This window comes from Epinephelus fuscoguttatus, linkage group LG14 (assembly GCF_011397635.1).
Source record: "Epinephelus fuscoguttatus linkage group LG14, E.fuscoguttatus.final_Chr_v1".
Classification (NCBI taxonomy): Eukaryota; Metazoa; Chordata; class Actinopteri; order Perciformes; family Serranidae; genus Epinephelus; species Epinephelus fuscoguttatus.
The window spans coordinates 15,525,637-15,553,138 of record NC_064765.1 but is presented as its reverse complement, the minus strand read 5'-3'; the positions used below and the strand labels follow the sequence as shown (position 1 = coordinate 15,553,138).

General features: G+C 41.7%; 1 long non-coding RNA gene across 1 annotated transcript in view; it reads right to left on the bottom strand.

Annotated features, from left to right (window-relative positions):
- Window positions 1–19,725, bottom strand: part of LOC125901408 (uncharacterized) — a 47,607-nt gene extending 27,882 nt beyond the window's left edge. Inside the window, exons 1-2 of the long non-coding RNA XR_007450969.1 lie at window positions 19,542–19,725; window positions 17,114–17,210 (exon numbers count right to left, since the gene is read on the bottom strand). This is a non-coding gene — a long non-coding RNA (uncharacterized LOC125901408). The remainder of the gene's footprint in view (window positions 1–17,113; window positions 17,211–19,541) is intronic.
- Between the last annotated feature and the right edge of the window lie 7,777 nt (window positions 19,726–27,502).

The window sequence follows — 27,502 nt, the reverse complement described above, 5'->3', positions numbered from 1 at the left end:
CAGATATCCACGGTGCCCAGAGGATGAATCCAAATGATTTTGGTGATCCACTGACTTTCCCTCCAGTGTACACAGGCACAAGTAAATGGATTAAACTGACTTTTCATTTGTATTATGGACACATTAAAAATTGTGAACATTTTCACCAGAGCAAAGATGTTCATCAAAGTCCCTTTGTCCAAACAGAAGAGACACATCTTGTACAGAATGCATCTATAAGTCACCAGAAAGCTAATTTCAACTTTCAAGGCCCTTCAAAACACATCCAGACAACCCTTATTTTGTTTTTGTTCCATTGTTAGCATTACTAGCTTTGTATCTGTAACGTCAGTTGTGTTGACTGGGCTCATTAACTTACTCACTGTATATTTCATTTCACACAAGAATTTTAAACATGAGATAAAATAGTAGATATTGCTCAGTTCCTCAAACAGATCTAGCAGATACAGTAGGTTTAATATTTTTACCCCCCCCCCGCCTGCAGTTGGCTCTGGACATACTGTATTCACTGCACTGATGAAGTTTCCATATTTATATGCAGGTTTAAATAATTCAACAAAGGAAAAGCTAGAGTGACCTGAGGTCTAATTGAACACACAGTAGATCTAATATTTTTGACCTCCCTACCTCCAGTTGACCCAGTCTTCACTGCTCTAATGAATTTTCCATGTTTATCTGCAGGTTTGAATTATTCCACACAAACAGCTCAGTGTTGGAGTTCTTGGCAACATTCTCTGAAATTATTATTGAAAGATTTAATGTGAAATCTCCAATGAAGCTGAATTTATATATCTATATATCAAATTATTTGATTCAATATTCTGGAATTCAGACACATGTTGCTATCACATTTGGTGCAAGCCAAGGTAAAATATAACGCATTTAATACAGTTTTAATCTATTAAGTATGGGTGGATTATGAGACAATGGGCCCCTAGGCACAGACATGCAAAGGGTCCCACCACCTCTCCTACATAGGAGCCAGACACACAGACTTTGTGGTGGTTTTGTGTCTCTTTGCGATCGTTTTGTGTCTCCTTGTGGCTGTTTTGTGTCTTTTTGTAGTCGTTTGGGTCTCTATAAAGGTAATTTTGTGTCTCTCTGAGGTAATTCTGTCTTTTTTTGTTAATTTGGGTCACTTTGTCATCATTCGTGTCTTCTTGTTGTTGTTTTGTGTCCATTTATAGGCATTATGTGTCTCTTTAAGGTTGTTTTGCCTGTTTTTGTGTCTCTTTGCAGTTCCTTTGCATCATTTTGTAATCATTTTGTGTCTCCTTGCAGGTATTTTGTGTCTTTTTGTAGTCGTTTGAGTCTCTCTGAGGTAATTTTGTGTCTCTTTGGGGCAATTCTGTCCTTTGTTGTTAATTTGATATCTTTGAGGTCATTTTGTTCTTTTTTGTGTCTCTTTACAGTAATTTTGTCTCTCTGTGGTTGTTTTGCATATTTTTGTAGTCTTTTAATGTCTCTTTGTGGTCATTTTGAGTCTCTTATTGGTCCATGTGTGTTAATTTTTTGAGTAAAATTTTGCAAGTGAAGGCCAGTGAAGCCTGGTGGGCCCATTTGGTAATCCATCCATGCAGCTGAGATACACAGTGGAAATGGGCCTCTGTTCTGCAACTGCACAGTGCAACAGACCACTATGGAGTGGAGGTCAAGAGTGAATAGAAGCCTCAGAAAAGTATAATGGAGTCAGGTAAATGTATCGAGGTTAAATATAAATACAAGAGGAGTGTAATTAAATTGGAAAAACTAGGCTGAGCAAGTGAGATTACAGTCAGATCTTTTGGGTTTCACAGGGTGACCTGAGGATGGCTCCTTCAAGATTATCAAAAAGGTGCTGCTCCTGCTTTTCCAGATATCCAGTGGGAAGGTGTGTGTGTATGTGTGTGTGTGTGAGAGAGAGAGAGAGAGAGAGCAAAAGAGACAGACCGTGAGAAAAAGAAAAAGACAGACGGAGCTTGTTTGAAGAGGCTCGTATCTTCCAGTTCATCTTCGAGCAGATATACGCAGTCATATCTTGAAACATGTGACTGTATGAGTGGGAAATGTACGTGTGTATCCTATCACAGCTTATTGTATTGTGGTCGGCTCATTTTGCCAATCCAGCATCCGGAGGTTCATTCTTTAGTCCCAAAAGGAATCTCGGGCTGAGGCCAGGGGTGATGGGGGCACATTGTCTGCACCCTCTGGTGGCAGGATGCAACAGCACAACCTGCCCCTTTGTGTGTGTATCTTTGTGTGCCTATGTGTTAATCTGGAGACAGTAAAAGAACGTGCTTCTTCAGGTGAGAGCACAATACTGTATGTTTGTGTGGGGAGGCCACCCAGCATCAGCTGCATATCCCGACAAAGATAGGAGACCTGGCTTACAATTAGAGGTTTTTCGCTTCAGCCAAAAGCAACATTGTTCATTTCAGTGAAAGAGCGGGGCCCTCGGTGGGTCCTGAGCCACCTGGAGATGAAGGAGGGCGGAGGCGAGTGGAAAGCAGAGAGAAGAATAACAGCATTAGTGTCAGAAAGAAAATGTCACCATGAGAAGAGGCGCATCGACATGTAATGGTAGAGCTATTATTATCCTGCCGTATGCAGCCCGGCGTTCTCAAACCCTGGGTGGATTTTCTAAAAAACGGAGCAGCATTGTTTCAGCCACTGGTGCATCTGTGTGTATTTGCACATCCAAGCCAGTGTAGAGAGAAAATAAGCCAGCCACTTTCCCTCAGATTTAGGTCTGAGCTTGAATAAACCCTGACACTCCCTCCTTTGCGAGCGATTGTCAAGAGGCTGTTTGTTGCTCTTGGCATGAACATACACAACTGTATACATTTAGCCATGGCCGTCGGGGCATTCAAGAGTGAGATCATTAACATATGGGCCGAGCAGTTAAAGCCTGCAGCCATGAGCCCTGGGGGACAGCCTGGCTGTGTAAGTGAATACTGATCATATACTTCAGATATTATTACCTCTCCCTCTGTGGAAAAAGCCTGTTCACTAAGTACTTAAAACCACAAAATGGAGCAGGTGATAGACAAGCAAACAAATCAGGCAACATGCATTTGTATTATTAGGAATTTTTCCTTAGAAGTTAAGGCTCTAACCCTAAGACTTCAAGTTTTGATTGTTGCTTGAATGATTGGATTTCATGGCCTGGATTTTTGCTGATATGTTTGACTTATAATAAAAGCTGTAATTGAAACAGTTTTCCTTTGTGTATCTGTCTTTGTTCATTGACTTATGACTTTTATCCAGGCGATATCACAAAACTTTCCAAGTGTAGTGATCTCAAACTTGCCCTTTTTTTAGCATTTGTTGCTACAGACCTAACCCAAAGACTCCAAAGGGAGGAAAAACTGTGAAAACGTACAATTAAACATTTCAGACAGTAATAAAAAAGGAGTGGAAGAGTCACGCCAAACAAACAGACCTGTTGCCTTGGCAATGGACAAAGCCCCTGCTGAGGTGGTGCATATGGGCTCTCCAGACTGTCGGGAGAAGGTATCAGAATGAGCTATATCTCTAGAAAGTTAAGGACCACTAGAGGAATAGTTGACAGACGTGAGTTGAGGAAGAGAAACATTTTTTTTGTTATGGTTCTAATGTCCTGCATGAATCTGAGGAAAAGGTAGAGGAGAACAGCATCCTAATGAAGACCAGGCTATCCTGGAGGATGGTGCGTTCTATTGGATACAGCACGGGGGTTTCCAAAACATTTGCATTCATTTGTCCTTTACATTTCAGAGAGGACGTGCACGCTGCACATGTTGCCTAGGGTTCACACAAGCTCCTGCCACATGTTAGCCTCTCTGCTGCTTGTTGCCACGTACCTGCCATCAGAGATATTTTAATGATATACAAGAGCAGGCGGAGAAGAAAGATGGAGCTTCTGGCTGTGGTGTGATTATGTTAAAAGGGCCAGGTAAAGAACATGGCGACAGTTTTGGTACTGGATGGGACAGATACATGACTAAAGCACTCCGTTTGACTGGTCAACACGTGGTGTGTGTGTGTCTGTGTTTCTGTGTGTGTTTGTGTGAGGCTCGCGGCCACAGCCGTGCCCGGAAAGGCTTGGAGCAAAACCAGTCATTAGGAAGTGAGGCCGTCTGGAGTGCATTATGGGCTGGGTACTGTAACTCTTACAAGCACAGGCTGCTATCAAATCAGGGATGAGGGGAAGAAGGAGGGAATGAGAGACTGCGAGAGAAAGATGGGAAAAAAATCATCATACCTGTGTCAAAAACTTGCTAAGCTTCCTGTAACTAACAGACTTTAAATTAAACTTAGTTAAATGTCAGTGTTGTGGAATTGTCCAGCTGCAGGTACTCAAATCAGGATAAAAGATGTTTTACAAGTTAAATCGTTGTTTGGCTCAGGTCTGGTTAAAATGCAGGTGACAGCTTGGAAAAAAAGAAAAGAAGTGGAATCAGTGAGGAGTTAATGGGAGAGGCAAGGAAAAAATGAGGAGAGCTGAGGAACAGATTGTTAAAGCATTTAAGCCATCAAAAAGAAGGGAGGAAGCGCTGGACGGATGCACGGATGGAGACGGTGACAAGGCTGAATCAGTGCTGCGATGTTAGCCACAGCTGAAGTTTTGACTGCACCTCTCAACAGTTTGACAGGTTTTGGTGCTTCACGTCAAATTAGTGCTTACAGTGGTTCTGCTTAGGTGTCATCAAATGGACATGATTCACTCCAGACCATACAAAGAGAGTCAAACTGAAAAGAAAAGCACAGCAAGCATAAACAAAAGTAAATACTTAGGACTTGTTTAATGATACCCGCGGGGTGTAGCATGGAGTAGCTTCGACAGAGTCAGGTTTTCTTTGCCTCAGCTGGCTCGACAAACCCTAAAGGCCCAGTCGGAGATAACGGGTACCACAAAGGTGGTTATCAACTTGCTTTGTCAACCAAGGCTTTTCTCACCGGGCTCTGTGTGCATCAAGCTAATGTATTTATTGCACCACTCAGTGCACTCTCAGTGCCTACAGTTTATTTCTAACGTGACAGCTGCACATTTTAGAGCTCTTAAACTTTAAACTTGATGCAGCAGATTTAAATTTGTACTCAAAAGCTGCATTTAGGTCTGACACTGTCCTGTAATAAAGGATGGATGGACATCACTTCAGTTTTTGGCCAAATCAGAGTGCAACTAGAAAAGTGCTCTCAGTAGAGTGCAGATCTTTGCCAAACAGCCGCCAGGGCTGACCGCAGCCACTCGAGACAATACTTATAATTTCAGCAGATGCAGCAGTGTCCCAGAAGCTAATAAAAAAACATGTCTTGTCTATTTTTGACAGAGTTGCGGTGCATTACACAGAGCAGATCAAGTTTTCCTGCTAACAGGCACTGTATGTGAAATATATATACCTATATAATTATGAAGATAAATGTATTTTTAATGATTAAAATACAGCAACAAATGTTTGATCCATGTTGTTCATAACAGGACATTCAACTGTATTAACTTTGTCTGAAGGCTACAGCACAACAAAGTATGAAAAACAACAATAAACATATTTAAAACAGACCCAAAAATGTAACTACATAGCCTGCTTTCTTACCAGAAGCACAAATATCAAGAAAATTAATCTGAATCAATAAAATCTGCAAGTCTACTATATCAGGCAGGCAAAACGCTCTGCTTGTCTGTGTAGAAAACAGAACAAAACCTTGTGGCAGCTGGCCTTGGTGGAAATGCCCAGGTTAGGTCTGCAGCATAAGTTACCATGGCAGTCAAGCTTGTTCTAAGGAGAGCCACCTTTGTGACACCAAAATCTCTTTAGGTTTAACACACCTCGCTAACTCACTCATCTTGCTTCGTTGTACACCCCTCTGGTGAGTACGTCACAATGAATTTAAACAGAGTCTTGTCTGAACTCGTCTCTGTGTCTCAGCTAATAAAATGTCATTGCAAATAACAGTACTCAACAAGATGATCAGTAAAGATCTGCACAGGTCTGGCCTGTAGTACATGTTGGCAGGGCAGTTTTCCTTTCCTCTCCAGTGCTGTGGGCAGACACGCTGTAATGCCTGATCATAGTGCAGGCTGATTAGTCTGCCATCGCTCACCACACTTGCACCAAATAGCTGTTTGGCAACACTTTCTAAATAACAGGCTGTCATGTTTTCATCACAGTGAAGCATTATAAACAGGAGATTGAGCTTCCCGGAATCAGGACAGAAAAATCTTCAAAATCAAACTCTTAAAAAGCTATTTCCATGCAGGCCTCCATCAAGCAGCACGTCTAGAATTCATCCCCATTGCCAAACACAGTTGACGTTTCAGTGCGGTAACACAAAAACTGATCACCATAAGCACAAGTTCACTCAGCACAGAGAGCTCCAAAATGGTTTTCATTATTGGTTGTCACTACCATGTAGCACCATGTTTAGCAGATGTGATTTGCTGATTTGAACACAAGTAGACAGATCGCCATTCCTGCCTATGTCTATCATGAGTCTCCAGCTCAACACTTGTGTTGAGATTTGGTTACTGTCTAAGTCACTTCTGCTGGAAGGTCAAACGGCCCTGTGCACATTTATCATGCCCTGCCTCTCACCAGTCATGTTAGCGGTTGTGTCAGTACTGCTGCAGATAGCGCTGTTAGCAGAAGCTAATACGTCTCCTTCCATAGGGCAAAATGATGGATAGTCACACACTTGGTCCGACTCATCGTAAAATGGGCAAGTTATAGAGCATTGGCATGCTGGCACCAAAAAAACCCACCACGTCCTGTATTGATGTCTTTTCCTGTCACATCAGGACATGCTAGCATTTACGCTCCAAAAGATATGTGCTCAATTTGGTTGAACACAGCGTCAAAATATTTAAACAAATCAACTTACCCAAACAAAATCGGTCAGAACTAGAAGACGTCGTAGACGCCTCCTGTTTTCAGCACTTCTTCTCCGTTGATTCATCAGACGGAGAAGAATAAACATTGCACACGCCACAACACAAGCACTGGAGCCGGCATTTTCAAACCTGAATAACTACCGGTATCTTGCGTCGCTACTACGCGTGACGTATGCCTGCATGTCAGCCACGCCAATTTGCATGAAGTGGTGTCTCATTTCTTAGGGAAAGATCTCTACCCTAATATTTCTCACTTCCCTCATCAAGGGTTAACGCAAACAATGGCACTCAATACTAAGTGGAAGATTTAAGGGGTAGAAATGGGATTTGGCCTATATCTCCACTCACTACTCAGTTTCTTAAACAGTGACTGCAATTTACATCCTAGCAAATTCATTAGTATGGTCAGTCCTAAAGTACACACCTCCTTTGACCATCACTCATTCCAGTGTGCCACTCCTAGTGACTAGAACGAGTTAAAAAAGATTAGGGATGCATGATAATATCAGCATGTCATTGGTATCGGCCAATATCAGCTTTAAAATAACTATGAGAATCAGCTAACTTGCTTTTTCTTATTCTGCACAGTGAATGAATATTATGTACCTTAAAAAGTATTGTATTTCATGTCTCCATCTGCTGGCAGGCCATCACAATAATAGTATGCATGGATAATATGATGTTAACTCCACTACAGAAGAGACTTGATGGTCATTAAAATTAGGTGGGGAAAAAGGTTGATCTGTCAATATTGGTACTGGTTATTGGCCAAATGAGTTGTTACATACTGGCATGTCGGATATCAAAAAAATCCAATATTGTGCATCCCTAAAAAAGGTGCTAAAACACCACACCTTCAATAACTCACTAGAAGTGATAGTTTCCGATCACTGCACTTGTTTTTGAATTCTCTGGAACACAGTGCATAGATTGTGTTGTATGTTGTCTATTATTGTTTTATTGCACTAGCTGTATCTGTGTTTTTATGTCTTGCCCCCGTCTCTTGACCAGGTTGTCAATGAAAATGAGAGTTGGTTCTCCGACTGACGTATCTTGTTAAACAAAGGTAAAATAAAAATAAAAAAAGAATAAATAAAAATGCATGCCAGACCACCTTGGCAACTGGTTTGCCTCATCAGATCACAATGCGTCTTGGTGGTTGTTTACTCTTGTATTTAGCGCTGTCCACATATGAGCGAATCGCCCAAGACGCATTTGAAAACCAAGTTTGAACAGCTGGGTCTCTGTCTCTGCACAGTCAATCTGGGTTTGTATGGGAAGTCCCTCTTGAAAACATGCCTACACCCACATCTCACCCACAACACCCATACTAAGTAAGCTACAGTGCAACAGTGGCACAAACAGAGCAGACAAATACAGACTGTTTTTCTACAAAGACTTAGAATCATAATACGTCTGTGGTGATCACTGGAAGTGTGCAGATAAGTTCTACAGAAGCAATTAGCTGGAAAGTTTCAGACTGTGGGAAGCTCACGTGGTCACACACAACGACATCCTTGTTCCAAACTCCAGAGTGAATCCATAAAAAAGACTGCATCATACTTATTCACCCAGCACTAACCATAAACTTCAAAACACTGGATGGGTCACAGGTCACAACCTTGGCCGTCCCACCAGACAAACTTTTTCAGGTCATCTGTGTCCTTTATCTATTGCTCTCTGTCTATATAGTGAAAATAGAGTTGCTTTTGGGGTCTGAAAAAAAAAAAAGCCCATGAGTCATCGCTGTGCATCATTCAACCACAAAAATACAAACAGATTTCGTTGCTCGGTGAGTTTGGTGAGGAGGCGGTCGGGAGATTTACAGAGAGTCAAGCCTTCGCAAAGGAGCAGCAAATTGTGTTGTAACTGCTTAGTTCAAAGGGTATTCTGTTGATTTATCAGTTGAAGTTTTGCATTTTGGCTCTGTAGTTTAAACTTATGAGACAATCAGAGCAGGTGGCTGCCATTTAAGGCATCGTCTTTGACATCTTGACTTCATCCTGGTGCTGTGTTTTTTGATTTAGCAGCAGGAGAGGAAAGGAATTGCCTGGCAAGCGTCTGGCCTTCATGTTACAGCGGTGGACATATTGAAACACCTGTTTAGATTTATTGTGTTTGGATAGTTGGCAGTGGATGGATTCCAGCACCCTGCTTCTTGCACATGTGCTGCCAAGAAGACACACACACTCACAATGCAACTATCTTAAACACTCACACACACTCACACACATGGACGAGTAAACATCAAGAGTACATATTTGTGCAGCCCAGCACACACGTTGACACACCGTATTCCTTACAAGTTTTACAAATGGCTTGGTCAAAAGATCAATCATAAAAGCAGACTTTCTGGAAGTCTGTGTTAATGCCTTTCGTTTCTGAACGTACCCCCGCTGAGTTCAGGCACACAGGAGAAGAAACGAGAGCAAGGCGGGAGGAGAACAGCACAGTCCAACAGAGAAAAGAATAGTGGAATCAGAGCTGACCATACGTCAGTCTGCCCTGAGATCACCTTTGACACGGCCCCACCTGTCAGCACGGACCTGAATCACGCTCCCGCTTTTTCTCTGAACCCAACTGCATTAAACCCAGAGCAAATTCACTGTGCAGCCTTTTCTGGTGCTGTGCCAAAGCTCCTCTTTCTGCCGGCCTGCATCTATCTATCTGGTGTACAGACTAGAGTTAAAGAGGAGCAAATAGATACGCCATCTGGCAGTTGTCTGGCCTTCGCTGTCTGTGGGACATATGATGGATTCTATCGGGAAAAGACGCCAAAACACAAAATGGCTGAGGTCAGTAAGTTTAGGAAATCCCAAAAGTGGGAGAGGGCTGCGGATCTTTGTTGTTTGAATGTTAGAGATGGATCTGGTGCTGTGGATTTGGATGCTGTACGGGTTGGTGTCTTATATCAAACTTTAAATCACAAGAAGTGTCAGTATTTACTAGGCGTCTGGACTCGAGTCACAAATTCAATGACTTTAACTCAGCTTGACAAAATCAAGGAAGACCTGCAACTCGACTTGGACTTCAACACCACACCAGTGACTTTTGACTTCACATGGACTTGAGCCTTTTGACTTGATAACTTCCCCAAAGATTTAAAAGTATGTTATTTGAGAAACATACCACAAATCAATTGATTTCCCTCCATTTCCTGAATCAGCTCATCTTAATGCTTTTCATACTCAGCAAGTTGACACTTAATTCCCCAGATTCACTTTGTTTAAACAAAGAACTAATGTTACCTTACTGAGTGCCAGTTTTAAAAAATGATACTAAAGATAAGTTTGTTCATGTACAAAAACTATGTGGCAGTCAACAACAAAATTGCAGTATGCTAAAGGTACAAGACTGAACAAAATTACAGATGGAGAGGCAACAAATTCCAACTTCGTTTGACACTGAAGTTACATAAAGAACAGTATGTCTATTTTAGTATTACTGTCACATATTTAGTGACTTAATGTGGGTGTCATGAGCTTACTGTGGTACATGTTAATAGTACTATGTGCTATGAATGTGCAGTATCAGCACTACTTTTAAGGAAGGGCAGTTGCACTTGTTTTAACAAACCTATTTAAAGAAATGAATGTCAATTAAAAAAAAACATCCATGATTTTAGTTAATATATTGTTACTCAGTCATTAAAGCAGTGTTACATTTGGTGAAACTTGCATTACGACTTGTTTGGGACTTGAAACTTAGAGTTAACCCTCAAAGACCAAGACAGCCGCCCAGGACTAAAAATAGCTATTGCTCTTGAATGTTTAATAACTTTTAAACCACTACATCTATCCACAGACTTTAAAAAGTCACGTAAAGTGGAGAATCTCAGCTTTTCTATGGTATCACACGTCTTGTTTGGACATTCAGAAGTTCTGTAGTGAGCGTGAATACACCATCACATTCTGCAGCATTGATTAGCCCATATACCTCAGTCCTCTGAGCCAAGCAGCAACATTTGTGAATGCTTAGTCCCACCCACATGTTCCAATTGGTTCAAAATTTCACTGTGGTGGTCCAATCAACATTGGTTTTCAGAAATTTGAACAAACACGGAGAGAAATTGAGAAGAAGTAGGCACAGTTGCTTGCATGAAATCGCACAAAAGTCATGACGGAGCACAAAGCAGGACCAAGATGGCAAAATGTCAGAGCACAGCCGAGGAAAGCACTGGGACATTGAACCCCCTACAACACTGAAGTGAACCCTCGTCAGGTTCAGACGCAGGCAGCGAGCATAGTGAGGAGGGGTACAGACAGCAGATCCATTTATTTTGAGAATGTAAGAATATAGGAATACACCCGTTTTTCTCTAATAAATGCAGATAATTAATGGCTATAACTTGCTAAGGGAAGGCTAGGTGTGGACCAAAATTCGTTTGGAAGTCCAACACATCTAACTACAACTTTCTAAAAACAAATCATGGGGTTCTGTTTGTGTTCACATTAAAAAAACAACAAAGACAATAACACCAAATTTTTACTGGTGTTTTTTTTTTTTTTTTTTTTTTTTTTTTTTTAAATTCCGCTAAATGTATCCATTATCAGACAAAGCAAATGTAAAATTGTGACTTTGAATGAGGGTTAGACTGAAACTTCAGGTTCTCCTGAATAAAATGATGTATGGCACCTGATGCTGACCCCTAGGATGAGGTAGAAAATCAAAATAAATATAGGACAGTCAGGCGACCCCAAAGTTGTTCTAGGTCTTTAAGGGTTAAGGACTTGAGACTTGCCTGTTTTGACTTGGGACCTGACTCAGGACTTGCCTGTCTCAATTTGGGACTTGAGTGCAAAGACATGAGACTTACTTGTGACAAAACAATGACTTGTGCCTACTTCTAGTTTTTACAGTTTGTTATACTGAAAGACAAATCAGATAGAAAAATCTCAGTGTCTATCTTTCGATCCTCTTGAGAGGCCAGCTGGTATCCGTTCCGCCCTTTCTGGTGGTTCATGTTTGTCGTCACACTGACGCATGTATACGCTATCCTAATTAGATGGTTGGGGGACCCAGACAACCGTTTGCCAAGGCCAGACGGGGTTCTTCCCTTTCCTGTGTGTCATAGCATGACGTCACAGTCTGGGTACCAGGGCACCCTATCATTGGCATGATCGGGCAGGACGTGATGTGTTTGGGGAGTGACTGAGCCAACCTCAGAGTCCTGTCACAGTCCCAGTCCACCACGCAGCCCAGGTTTAGGAGGAAGTAGCCCATGTGCCAAGGAAGTGTGGGCTGTGCCACTTCAATCCAGGAATTCTTATCATGTTGACTTTTCAAAAGGGATGCACCACACTGCGGTTTAGTCTGCAGCTGGAACAACAAAGTGATGAATGGAGCGGCTAGTGAGGAAGGGATATGCCCACACACTCACCTCCTCCTTCTCTCCTTCTCCCTGTACGCCCTCAATCAATTCGCACACACACATACATACGCACACCGGTCTCGAATCCTGTGGCAGCCATCCGGGTGGAGAAATTTGCGAGCTGTGGGGCTCTGCAGAGCCACTCTCCAGGGCCGTGGCCATAAAACAAAAGCACTTGTAACATGAAAGAATTCCTGCAATTTACAAGAGGAAGTGGAACATCTGAGGGACGATGTTTGAATTCTCAGTTTGCTCTTCATGGGCGAAGTGTCAAAGCCGGGGTGGCTGCTGCTGGCTGATGTTTCCCACTTTCCACCACTGCTGCCACCACCACCCCACAAGTCAAAGCCCCCCCCCCCCCCCCCCCTCCATCCCACCATCCTTATGCACTCCCTTCAATGCTAAATGTACTTCCTGTTCCCCATTACACCGCCATGTCTCAGTGACCAGTGAGACCTCAGTAAAACATGTCCACCCTGAGTGCAGGCACCCACCGTGCACTGCTCAGGGGCCGTCAAGGGCTTCACTTTGAACCTGGCAGCTCCGGGGAACATTCCTGCCTTGAAAGGTTTATTTGGTTATCTCTCCAAATGCCCCGAGGTGAAATATACTGTTAAGTAAACTAAGCTGATACAAACCAGTTGTAGGCATGCAATAGTAAACAGATTGTAACCGCTCATGAAATGGTTGCTGCCTGCATCGGTGCAGTGTGCTGCACACTGTCTACCTCCACCCCGCAACGTCTGAAATAGCAGGTTTTTCTCATAATGCACAAGAACTTTAGATGGACGTTTGCCTCGAGGCAACGTGGGGTCTGAACTTTTCCAGGTCCTCTGGTTTTGTGTCTTATAATTGTCTGTACTTTTATGACAAGACTCGGCATATATTGCACAATTCCGACATTTTATAGAAGCAAGGACTTTGTTTTTAGTTTTAATGTGTGCAAAGGTACAACCATTCTTTGCAAAACAGTGTGTAGTGAGTGTGTAACCTGCATGTGTTTGTGTGTTTGCAGTTTTCCAGAATTTGGTCTGCATTCATGTGGATAATTATAACTTTATGGAGATTTTTTTCCCTCCCTTCCTTACAACCACATCTGCAGCAGAGGCAAATAGTAGAGGAAGGGTGGAGGCCAAACTTTCTGGTTCTCTCTCTTTCTCCTCTCTCCGTTTCTGTCTCTGTCTCTTTCTCTTTGCTGCCTGCCTCCTCTCCCTCTCTCTCTACCCCTCCTTCCTTCTGTCGCTCATCTTCCTCCGTGGCCCGGACCACCTACGTTTGGAGCCTTGGGTGGACCCAGAACCATTGCTATCAGCGCAAGTGTACTCAAACGTCCCATAATGACTTCCACTTAGAGCCAGTCCATAAACACTCTCAGATGCACAGAGACACACTCTCAGGGCTCAGGCAGGCTGGCTGCATGCTTTTCTCCTCCGCAGAGGCTGCAGTCACTTAGCTAGTTTCCTTAATTCCTTTCTTAATAGGAATCTGTTTGTTTGTTTGTGCATTGGTTCAGTGCTTCAGTTCAGTGTTTATTTGGCTGCCCGTTTTATGAGATTTTGCAAAGTCCTTCGAGCCACCCTTGGAGCTGTGCTAACCTCACATATTAAACTTGAAGCTTTTTACAGTAACTCGTTGAGTTTTCCGGCAGTGGTTAGACATGCGGCTAGGCTACCTCCACGAAGATTTGCCCGTCAGAGCGGCTATATGACTTTGTACTGTCCCCAAAGCTACAAGTCCCACGCCTGTGGACGATGATGTCAAGCCATATTGTGTAATTATGTTTTGCGTTGTGTTAAATACCATAAAACTCATGGACACTGCGAGGGTGGAGCTGACATATTCCTTTAACTCACTGAATGACCTCAAGCTCATTTAAGTGCAGTAAAACGCTGCGATTGGTTTAGTGAAACCCTGAAGAGGATGTTGTGTGATTAAAAATGTCAGTTTGTTCTGCGTTATTTGTTTGTGTTCTCACAGATGTCACTTTTAATCTATGTGAGTACTGAACTGAAGAATGAGTAGTAAAATTATTAACAGTGATTCCATTATATGATCAGCACTTACAGGTTCAGTGTTTAAGATATGAGTAGAATTTTTGTTTGAAACATTCAAAAAATGAAACAACATTGTTTACAGAATTTTAAGTAGTAACAGTTTTAACATTATGTCAAAGACTACTATATATTGGGCTGCAGACATATCTAATGAAATGAGCATGCAAACCACCTAGCCTCAACTTGTCCTGCCGTTTAATACCACTTATATCTTGTGAGGTGATGCAATTCAGTCTGCCCTCAGTTCAACATGGGAGGACAAAGTGGTAGAACTACAGACCTGGTTGTGGCACAGTAAACACTACATGAGTGTGAATGGTTGTCTGTCTCTGTGTGCCAGCCCTGTGATAGTCTGGTGACCTGTCCAGGGTGTACCCCGCCTCTTGCCCAATGTCAGCTGGGATAGGCTCCAGCCCCCCCGCAACCCCCAACAGGATAAGCAGTTATGGAAAATAAATAAATGAATGAATTAAACAATATTAAGTTCAATAAAAATGTAAATGTACGTTTGATAAATCACATTTTCAATGCAATAGTTAACCGTAAACTGCTGCAATAAACACAATCACCTTCACATTTCCGTTTGTTTACTGTGTGTTTCTACCAAAAATGTTTTGCGTTGGTCAGAGGGTACTTGGCTGAAAGAAAAAATTTCAATGCAGCACAATATTGAAATAACTTTGAGAACCACTGATATAAACTACAGGGCGACACCACACTTGAAAATTATAAGAGCAATGTTATTTTGACCGGCTCTCACAGTTTTAGCAGTTGGATGTATTCTTTGTAGTTGGCTTTTTTTTTACATTAAATAACTGATAACTATAAATTTAGATTGTAAAGACCCAGACTGGTGAAAAGATGTCCCCTATTTCTTTAGAGCATGTGGCCTGGCATTAAACATTGCACCATTAAAAGATAACTGAATTCTTGGGTCTTACTTTTGAAGTTGTGTCATTAATTGCGGCTCATTCCTGTTTTAAAGGTCTATTGTGTAGAATTTAGAGACATCTAGTGGTGAGGTTTCATATTGTAAGCAGCTGAAACTTCTCCCGTGTGCCAAACTTTTTGGGAACTACAGTGGCCAATGCGAAAGGCCCCGTCTAAAGCCAGTGTTTGGTTCATGTGTTCTGGGCTACTACAAATACAACAAGACGTGATGACTCATGGAAGAGAACCCGATCCATTTAGAGATTTAAAAGAGCTAACTCTAAGGTAACTAAACATACTTATTATTATACACTAATGAAAACATGATTATGAATATTATGCCAGTAGATTCCCCTTAACCCTACACACTGCAGGTCTATCAGGCTTTAACTGCACAGAGTCAACTGTAGAATCAATTCATTGTTGGTTTTGTTTGTTAAATGGGATTTAATCATATTAAGAAAACTACAGAATGTCACCAGACACTCTTTTATGAAATCGCACATTAGCACCTCAGCAGACAAAATCTCTCACGTGACCCTGACACCTGTAGACACTGATTTGAACTTTATCATGTCAGAGGAATGTCAGAGAAGTCCAGCGACAGCATCTGTATCACAACACCTGGAGTTTATCTACCAGTGAGATAAACACAAATATTCACACATCATTTTGCGCAAAACCTCCTAAACACATCATACACTCCCCGTTGTCAGAGATTAGGTGGACTATCTCCTGCCTGCTCTGACAGGATAAGAGAGATAGGCCTTTTGGAAATGACATTTTTGCCAGCAGACTGTAAAGGCCGTTACGTGACAACACATCATCTCCTGAAGGTTGGGGGAAAAAAGAAAGGAGAGAAAATGAGAAGATTGAGATCAGACTTCCAGCTGCTCTGCTCCCATCTTCTATCAGTGTTGACATTTCAGTGTTTTATATCATGTCAGAATGTGGTTTTGAAAATGTGCCACTGACATTGCGGTTCTGAAGCCAAGCTGTGGAAAACAGATTTGAATGTGTTTCGGGGTTTGGGGGTTTTTTTCGGCTGTTTAGGATTTCCAAACCAAACATGAATAGACCCTGATATTCTATATAAATGACAAGCATGTGCTCATGTTCACACAAATCCAGAAATGAATCAAAGACAGTCAGATAAAAACATCCAATAGCCTCTTTCATCTGGATTGTTTAGAATTTTTCCATCTCGTGTTTATCCCTCGAGCGAAACTATGCATCTTGTTTTGCAATCAGCTTGCCTTTAATCTGTTTGGGACATTGTCTCCCCCTCTATCAGTACACAGGTGAGTTATCGCTGCAGCCCTGCATCCTGCCAAGCGTGGGGTTTCACAGCTCAGGGGCCACTATCAGGACTCGCACTGAACAGCTATCTTCACATGTGGGCCAGAGGGCGGACATGTCCACAGCTCACAAGATCAGACACAGCGCTGAGCCCTGCCATGATATGCCTGCTCTGAGGTGATGTTGCAAACCTCGGGAGATTACAGATGAGCAGATTTGGGATATCAAACATGCAGTGGGGCAGAGGGTGTTAGGTTTTCTGAGTAACTGAAAGAAGATGGTTCTACTTAATGCTCTGTTTAAAACTTCAAACCTGGAATTTAAAAAATGTTATGAAGACCAAACATGAACAGATAAAATCACTCAACTTATGACATGTTAATCAGAGAAATGCACTTAAAAGGTAGGTTTAAGTGCATCATAAAACTGCCTGCATGGCCATCATTGTAAACCAGTGTGACCATATGACCAAAATGTATGGTTGTAATCTGTACTGGTTCTTTTTGATTCATGTCATCCTCCTCTTTCTGTTAAAACATATTTTCCTGGTTACCCTTTACAGTCAACTGTCAAATGAAGCCAAGGCTTCATTCCACAAGGTCCACTTACTTGTTTTTTCCAAACTTTTCAGATGGATCTTGTGGCCTTCCTCAATGAAGCAGGTTTACTCAGTTGTCATGGGGATGGTTCGTTGTCATCACATGACCTACACATGAAATAACTTGATCAGAATTTCATGTGAAATGAGAAGTGGCTGAGAGTCTTAGAGAGAAACAGTGATGATAATTTATTGGTCAGAATGAAAGAAAGCTTGATTAGCAAGACAGCTCACTTGTCATCAGACCTTAGCCGATGGGTTCCAAGACTACATTTAGGCCAATGTGTTCCACCTCTTTTGCTCTCCAGATGGATTTTTAACCTGTCATTCAGACATGGTTCATCAATGCAATACCAAAATTTTGTCCCATTACCTACAGTTTCTGCATTTGTATCAAGATATGTTTACAGACATTAGTTGCTGTACACCTTTGTTTTTTGTAGTTTACACGTAACTGTTTGAATTTGGTGACCTTTTATCTCATGCACATCAGCAAACAAATAAATGATGACACAGATTTAGTTACATACATCATACTCATAGTTTAGTATTGTTGGCAGTATATTAGGCCACATCCACGCTACTTTTTTTTTTTCATTTTAAAACAGCATTTCAATACAAAAATGATGTCTGCACACACAAGCAGTATAGCCAGTATAGTAGCGAAATGTCTGCTGTGAAAAAGTAAAGTTAGGCACTTTAAAATGAAAACATATTAGTGTGGATGCGGCCTTGGTTATTTATTTGTAGGGACACATTCACAAACATATTTACATAGACGCCACAATGACTGTGTCAGCCTGTTTCAGCAGTGGCGCCATATTGGAAAGGTAAACAGTAAACAGGGGAGCTGTATTTTTTCTTGATAACACGGCCTATAATGCTTACTTTTCTCAACAGATTGATGATGAGTCATTTTTATATTCAAGTGTATATGATCTATGTGGAGGGAAAAAAAGTTTTGTCTCCAATCAGTTATTATCTTGATATTTAGGCTACAATTGCTGCTGGATGCTCACAAGAGGGCTGTGTGTTAGGCTTACATAAACTGGATTACTTACCTGGTAGAAAATAATTCATTATTATGAGGAACTGCAAATACTCAAGTTTTTTGAGCATGAATTTGGCTTACTTTCAGTGGTTAAATACTTGTGAAGACACCCCAGTAGAGACAGAGGACATGTCAGTCCCGCCCCTATCTGAGGGAAAAAAAATTACATCATTCTCCATTGATTTTGCATTGCCTGAAAGTGCTTCCTTGTCATTTACGTCTGCAAACAAACAACACAAAAATACCTAAAAACTGCTCTGTGGCGGGATGCTCTACGAACATTGTAAAGAATCCATAACTACGTTTTTTCAAGCTGCTGGACCTTAAAACTGAGCTTTTAAGTAATAAGATATGAGAAAGCTGTATGATCCTGACACACAGTATTCATTTGTGCAGCAAGCATTTTGCTAATATTTTGCTAATGACTGGTTTTGACCTTTGTTAGTTTAAGTGATGATCTTACCTGGTGAGTATTTCACTACTTGTCATTCAGTGGGATAATTTTTCCGAGATAAGCAAGGTAAGCAGGACATTGAGACATACGGACAATATTGAGTTTGTCAATGTGACTCTAAAATAAGCCTTTCACATGCTGATATCTAAGGTTTTTAGCCAGTCACAAGCATTTTGTTAGCATTTCAGCCTTCAGTTGCATATTTTTAGGGGCTGATAGCTTTCCTCTCCAGTGGTTTTCAGAGTATGACACATTGAACTCTGTCTCTATATAATGTGATTTAAAGTGGAATTGGCAACTTATTAACTTGCCAGCGTGCTAGCTATCTAACACTGTCTACTCACCAACTTCTTGATCATAAAAGATTATAGAAACTGTCACCGCTACTCATTTGAGAAAGGCCAATGCAAGAAAATGTGTTCTTATTTAGATTATCAAACATATAATGGGTTGTAGGAATTTGTTTCTGGCTGCCAACATTAGCCATAGCTAACCTAGCTAGTGGGCTAACGTAGCTAGCGGGCTAACGTAGCTAGCGGGCTAATATTAGCTAGCCTTTCATTTTCCTGTACCTGGATGGATACGTGTTAGCCAGCTAGCTAAAGCGCTAGCAAGTTGATATCTACTTCCACATTTAACTATATTTTATTGAGACCTCTCCACAAGTATTTAACCATGAAAATATGCTTAATTCATGTTTGACATAAGCTTTTACAATTCCCCATAATGATGAATTATTTTAAACCACATAAGTAATTCAGTTCTCGGTTGCTTGCATTTATTTACAGGTAAGTATTGCCTCTCCAACATGGCAGCCTTGTTGAAGTATGATCTAGTGGCCAATGAGGCATTTCTGTTTCTATATCTATTGGCACATTTGGTTAACTTTTGTACAGTCATACTTTAATTTTTAATTGATCTGTATTTGAGTTACCGGTGCTGGAGTTGCTGTTGCTGTTGTTGGAGGACATCTTGTCAGATTGGAGCAGAAGATGCACACCTGAAAGCAGAGCTCTTAAATACAGGAAGTGGTCAATCAGACTGTACCAAGTGCCTGAGACATCATGGGGGGGGAATGGGAGTCCTACTGAAAAAATGTGTTTATTTCTTAAATAATATATTAGTTTGTAGGGTGGTATTGTTTTGGTTAATTATTATAATATTCAGACTGATGAACTAATTCTTCTTTTTTGTTTTATTCGTAGTTTAGCTAGTAGTGTTTTATCTGTGTGTTACCCTGTTGTTTAAAAAAAAAAAAAAAAAAAAGTCATCTTATGTGTTTCCCTTTGTGTCCAGCTTGTTAGTCAATTTAATCTGTTTAGTTTTATTAAGTTTATGTTATTATAGCTGAAGTTATGTTCTGTTTAGGTGACCTCTTCAATGTGCCTAAAACAACCCTTGTAATATTGTAAAATTGTTTGTTTAAATTTTGGGTAAATAAAAACCTTCCCTTTGAAAGTCCCCCTGTGACTCCTGATGTCTAAAAGCTTGGTCCCTCACATCCTCTAATACTGGCTGTGCATCTGTGTTTATCCCACAAATGTGTCATGGATCCGGTATGACTTTTACAGAAACCTGTCTTCATTTAAAAACACCTTGCTACCTAGAGACCAGTTACTACAATGGCATGTAGCAGTGGCTTCCCTCTCAGGGTCATGCAGAGTTCCTCGGAGGGTGAGTCAGTTACACTTGTGAGTGAGTCAATTAGTGTTTGTGACTCACTTTGTGGGTCCATTTTCTCCGTGAGTCACCTAGACGAGCCACTGCATTTCCCGCAACACAAAGAGACTCTCGTTTTTTTTCTTTCTTTTTTAGGTACCCACTGTTTGGACAGAATAGTTCCCTTAATTGACCTCACTTTGATGTTCCCAGTTAAAGGTTTTGTCTGTGTAGTGTCACTCAGCAGGAAACACTAACTAATGACGATCTCCCCCTCTCACTCCTGAATGGTGTTTTTTTTTTTAAGATGGTATGGTCTCCAGCGAAGTGTTTTCCCCAATACAAGTGCTTCTTAAAAAAAAAAGAATCTTGTGAAATCCTAAAGCCAAAGCCACAAAATAACAACATTAATTGGATGAGTACTCCAGGAGCTGTAAGTCAGTAAGCTGAATGAGTAAGTCAACAGTCACTGAGGCCACGTCCAAACCAAGGTGGATAAATCTGGGAAACCCATTAACATGGGGAAAATGACTTCCAACTAAACCAGTATTAAAGTTGTTGTTTTGTTGTTGTTTTGTTAAGTTCTCTGCCCAAACTTTAAAACCAAAACAACAATCAAACAGCTAAATATCTTCTTTTTTTTCAGTTAAAAAGCCACACAATGTGAATTAAGGTCATTAAGGTATTATACATATCGAGTGGTTACAATTTAGCAATGCTGGTGTTCTGTATGTTGGGTGGCAGCATCTTCACCACACAGTTACCACAACCTTCACCTATGGTCATGAGCTCTGGGTAGCGACCGAAAGAATGAGATCACAGATACAAGTGGCCAAAATGAGTTTCCTCCGTGGGGTGTCTGGGCTCAGCCTTATAGATAGGGTAAGGAGCTTGGACATCCGAAAGGAGCTCGGAGTAGAGCCGCTGCTCCTTCGCATCCAAAGGGGTCAGCTGAGGTGGTTCGGGCATCTGATCAGGATGCCTCCTGGGCGCCTCCTGTTGGAGGTGTTCTGGGCACATCCAACTGGTAGAGGGTCCTGGGGCAGACCCAGAACACACTGGAGGGATTACATATCTCGTCTGGCCTGGGAACACCTTGGGGTCCCCCAGGAGGAGCTGGAAAGTGTTGCTGGGGAGAGGGACGTTGGGAATACTTGGGGATACCCCTGCAACCCAAAAATCGATGGATGACGGTATGTTTTGATAGGCTTATACGTTGTAGCCTCGACAGGCTTTCATATAACACGACACAAGTCTATTACTCTTTCAGCAGAGTAATATGAAATTACATCTGTCTGTTGTGTTCAGTGACAGTCTAACTGATTGAATGATTCATGTCATTCATTTCCCTGCTACAGGGTTGTGTACGGACGCCCTTGGAGGCAAGGGGAAAGAATTTGTTTTGTGGGCAAGGTTGGCCAAACCCTGAGTTTATCCCCTGTGTACGAGGTTATCTCCCAAGTACACGATGTGATCTTTTACGTACAGGATCTTATCTCCTATGTAGAAGATATTATCTAGAAGACACACTTTTAGGTTTAGCTTTTCGTTTTGAGTGTGACAAGGCCTCGCAGTGTTTAATGCACAATACAAAGGACATTGAAACTTCTTCCAAATGCAGCACAAACAAAAGGCTTTACCTTCTCAGCTTACTAACTACAAATGTCCACTGGCAAACATAAAGGAACTGTGCAGTGGCACTGGCAGGATTTCATCATACTCACAAGAACCGCTCGCCCACAACGTCTAGGATCCCACACATGCACCTTTTAGTCTACTCAGCCTAAATGTTTATCTCCTACAATAACATCTTGTACGTAGGAGGTAATATCTCGTATGTAGGAGATAAACTTAGGTAGTGGCCAACATTGCCAGCAGTTTTTTTTCACCTTGTAACCCAGAGGTTCTGTAGTTAGGTGATATTAGGTCATAACCTGGAAAAAATCTGGGGATGAGGCTACATCTGTCTGATAGGATAAGGTCAAAAGTCATGAGTAACAAGCCCATATAATTTTCACTAATTGTAATTTTGCATTAATTAATTTGTAAAGGTGTTAGTAAAAAGTATTTTAAACATGACCCAGACTAGAAAACCAAATGTTGAACCTGGTTGAACCTGCTCAAAGACCATTTTCTAAAACTTTTCACAAATCAGATACCAGTAAAATAAGCTCCTGGTTTCTGCAGTTATCATGTACGCATGATGAGTCGCAGCAGCAAGCTGAAAAAAGCTCAGCTATCATCAACTCAGAGGGCAGCTGTCATGTTTACTTTCTCTCAGCAAACACTTGCAGACTGAAAGTACCTTTATCTGGACAGACGCGGGATGACACAGCCCAGTCATGCTGCTTGGTGTCTGAAGATTAGAGGTAACCTGATAATCCCTTTTTTAAAATGTTTCAATGTTACCAGACACACAGTTTGTGTGTTGTCACTCACATATTTTCCAAATGTAAGGAGCACCTCAGAGAAACTCACTTACTGGGCGTGAAAAATGGTTGCTTAATCTGGACACGAGGCCAAAAACGTAGAGGAAAACATGAGTTTTTAAATTTAGTCAGCTTACATGGGACATGGCCTGAGTCATCCATATTTGTATCCTCACACACTTCACTCTGCCCCCGTTATGCACCTCTATCTCTGGGGTGCTGAGAGCAGAGATTTTGGTTCCATCATCACAGGCTGAGTGGCTGCAGACAGGAAGAACCGGCCCATCTGCTCAAGTAGTTTTGCTGCTGCTGCTGCTGCTGCTGACTGTGGAGGATGTGAATGTTTCTGAGTGCTGTTTTTGTTATTTAACATTAATAACAGCCTGCTTTTCAATTCAGTTCAGCTCAGTTCAACGTGTGCTTTATTGAGATGATGAAATGGACAATATGCATATGCACGCACACAAGGGGAATCATGACCACCTGTACAATCTAATGTAATGCACCATAAAAGCCCCCTCTGTGAAGCATATGATGTTGATACTCTGTCTCTATGGTAACTTTTGAGGCCAGAGTCTGTTTTTGTGCAGGGTTGTATCATATGTGTGCTGTTAACCCATCAGCCTATCTAACTACTTAGTTGTCTTCACCTCGTTAACATCTTTAAACCCAGTTTGTTTGACACAAGTCATCTTGAGTGTATCTTTGCAGAATGCTCTTACTCCAACGTAAGGGTATTTTAGAGCAGCCACGCTATACCCCGACACCACAATGGACACACACACACGTCCACTCAACACACATACATAGACTTCAAAGGCAGCAGAAATTATAGCCTGCATACTAACTGGGGCCTGGCATATTCTCCTTGGCTCTCTCCTTGGCTCTCCTTCATCTGAAATAAATACACCCACAAATACAAAACAGGCAAATACAAAACCAATGAAACACATGTTTTTTCTTTGCAGTCCCAAGCCATTGTTTTTCCTTTCATTTCTGAGGCTGAAGGTTGAATTTTTATAAATGCAGGTGAACTCTTGCGTGATTGCAGCACACATAGTTTTTCTAATGAGACTGTTGCCCACACAAATACACACTTTTTGTATCTTTATTAATAAATTCAAATAAGGACAACAGTGTGCACATGTATCATAAATATACTTACCTTACTGCTGTGCTTGGGTAAAAGTTATGGGGATATATTGCCAGAAATGGAATATAATAAATATGTTTTCGTTAGTGTATAATCAACTGAAGAATTTTTGTGGTTTTTGTTACCCAACGCCAAGCTCAGACCAAAGATTCGCAGTGAGATGAGTTTAAACAGGCAACTACTTGCAATGCGCTGTTCTGCAATGTTCTAAAAACCTGGTTCACACCAATGCAACTAGATAAGATGGTGGATCATCTCTATGCAACAACTCTCTGTACTTCTGTTCTGATTTCCAGCTTTTCAGGCTTCTTTTGTGGCTGAATATAATTTGTAGCTTCTTAAAATACGAATGAGGATAGTGACAGTGAGACACTGGCTACAGCTGCATTTGTAGTAGTGATGAAACGGTGAAAAACGGAAACAAAATGAGCATCAGATGGACTGTATTCATAATAAATACACCACAATAATATAGATTAGCAGCGGCAATACAGCGAGCAACAGCAGCGACCCATCATCTGACACTGGCACACTGAGGATGGAAACAGAGGACACATCGGGGACGGAGCACCTGCTACAGGATGCGATCACACCATCTGCTGCCATTTTGACTTGACCAGCAGACTTCACTACAAGCTGATTTGCTGTTGAAACTGGTGATGTGCTTTATGTGCTAAAAGGAGCTGCCAGCGATTTGACCAGCTGAGTTGCAGGTGACATCATCAACTGGCTTGAGTCAGATCAGCCAGATCACTCCGCTGCAACTTTTCTCTGTGACATTCTCAAACAGTTTCGTCTTGATGTGAATCTTGGGTCTGAACTTGGCTTTAGAATGAACCATTTAGATCTACTTCGGGAGCAGGTCCTCTCCCTCAGAGATCACCATGTTACATCCAAATGTTTCTCCAGAAGTCCAGAACGGACAAACCAAAAACTGGCTCTAGATAGGGCCATTCACATTTTCACATCACCCACCATAATTTGTAGTCTCTGCATCACAAAAAACAATGATTTGTAACATGAAAATGCTTTATTCAGTGTTTTTAACAGTTTTAATCATCAGGTCTGTTCATTTTGGAGAGGAAGAGACCTCTGTGGATAATTCAGCTGCCCGTAAAAACCTCCTGATGGAATCCCAACTGGCAGTTCATGCTTGGCACACTGGAGAAGTTTCTGTTGGTTGCAATCTGCAATCCTCACCACTAGATGCCACTAAATCCTACACACTGTTCCTTTAAGATACCCACATGTTGATGAGATGTTCCTGTAAAGTTGCCCTGTTTTTTTCCCCTCAGCTGTACCATCTGAGATAAGCAACATGTACAGTGCCAGTCCTGCATGTCAGAGACCAGATAACAGCATGTGAGGGTTCAAAATGTTAACAACTACTACTATTCCCATCACCCTGCTACAAAGCATGACTATCTCGTTTCGGTTCTTAAAGTTTGATGGAGTGATGGCTTCACTTTGGATCCTCTCAGATATGAGGCAAATATGGGCATCGTATTTCCACGGATCGTCACAATATATTTCTCCCTGGAGACAAAGTTAACCAAAATCACTCCAGGGATTCCTGGGCTCTGAGTATTATCTGCTGTTTGGACCACCGTCTTTGAAAGGAGGCAACCTGCAAGCTTTGAAAGATGGGGTCTGAACATGTAAGCATTTGGAGCTGCACAAAATGTTTTTGATGCGTCAAGCAAAAACTCCTAACAACTGAGAGGACGGTATGTTTTTTAGTGCAGCGGGTTTATAAAGTACATCTGCTTTCTTTGTTTAGAGAGAAATGTTCTCTCTCATCTTTTTCTTCCGCTATAAATCAGAGACCACAATGGCACAGCGAGTAAAAGTCAGGGACAGCAAAGCTCTGTTGTACGTCTCACCAGCAAAAGCAAAGTCTGTGTTTATGCTTTCATACATTTGTTTGTGCTGACTCCTCGTCTGTCTGTCTGTCTGTCATTCAGTCTGGGCTATCCATCATTTAAAATGTCTTTATTTTCAAACCACTTGGCATGCTTGCTTCAGGAAATACACACTGAGTAGTCATGAAGGGGAATATTATGCCCTTGTTAGTATAAATGATTAAATTCATCCCCCTCGTTAACTAAACGTTTTAGGGAAATTGTGGTGGATATCATCAATTTACCCTCCGTCATTCCTCCTCTCTGACTTTGAACAGTTTGCCCGCTGCCTGATTGGTACTAAAACTGTGGAAAGATTGGGTAAGCTATTATTTTGGTAGTTCCCCACTCTCTCTCTCTCACACACACACACAAAGTTGTTTTCAGTATAGCTTCTCTTACAACTATTTTCAATAACCAAATCTGTTCCAAACACACACACAAAGAGCCAGCTGGATGAGGCCCACCCCGCAGCCTGATCTTGTTAGCGGTGCGGTGGAGAGTGCGGCCACACCTCAGAAGAAATGAAAGAAAAGATGGGACAGAGAAAGAGATCAGTGCTCCGGGTTCGACCCCTTGTCTCTCTCACGTTATCCCAAGGCGTGGACCAGGACTCTGTGGTCATTTTGCCTGCATGATGCCGAGCCAGGGTGCTCCGAGGATCCCCGTTCCATCGGAGTCACGACAGTCAGTCATTCTGCCACGTGTGTGGGCACAAACAGATGCATGCTCGGGTGCATCCACACAGAGTTGCTGTCTGATTGAATGATGTCTTAATCAGTCAGCATTAAACATCCAGCTTCTTATAAGACAGTGAGACTTATGTTTACATGTTTACACAGACAGCACAAAACAATTGCTAAGTGATTAAATAGTTGGTGTGTCATCACCTTCCAGAACAATCCATATGAGTGATTTCTGCTCTGTCACTCCTATAATGAAGATTGGATTGAGTTTAGGCAACTAAAACTACTTGGTTGAGGTTAGGGAAAGATTGTGGTCATGATTAAAAGAAACCAACATTGCCTACCCGTAGGAGACGGGATGCAAACCCCAGTCATCGATGTCAAAAGTCCAACATGTTGTATCATGTGAACATAACACACACTAGCCCCTTTTACACTGCCTGTTCTAAGCAGGAATCATGCTAATAGTCCGCCTTGCTCTTCATGGAATGGGGGACAGAGTTGTCTCGCCTTTAAGCTGGCAGCAGAGGTAGTAACAGTGCCGAATCAACATTTATGTAAAAGGGACAGCCAGGAGGGCGGGGTGGGTGTGATGTTTTGACAACATGTCACGTGTTCTACCCACCGCTGGGAGATTTAAAAGCAGCTAGCAGCAGTTAGCAGCTAACTCAAAGACGAAGAACAGGGACCAAAAATGTCTGCAAATTGGGGAAACAATGAGGTTTGGAAGCTCCCTATGCTCAACAAGATCAGTCACCATATAACTGGGATGGTAAATGATTGTTGTAAGGCTATTGTTAATGTTTGGAAAGAGCTGCCGACGAGTACATTATATGTCACATTAGTGGCCAATATTGTGTCACATGTCACACCTCCTTTGCTTCTGGAACGCCGGCATACTATCTAAAATCAAACACCGGGGCCCTATCATGCTGCTGTTGTTTGGTTCTGCATAATGATAGAAAGCCAGCGTAATAAAAGGACTTTGTTGTGGCTTTATCCCAGTGTCTCTGTGTGAAAAGAAATACTGTCTGCATTATGCCTGTCAAACTGTGGCGGCCCTAGCA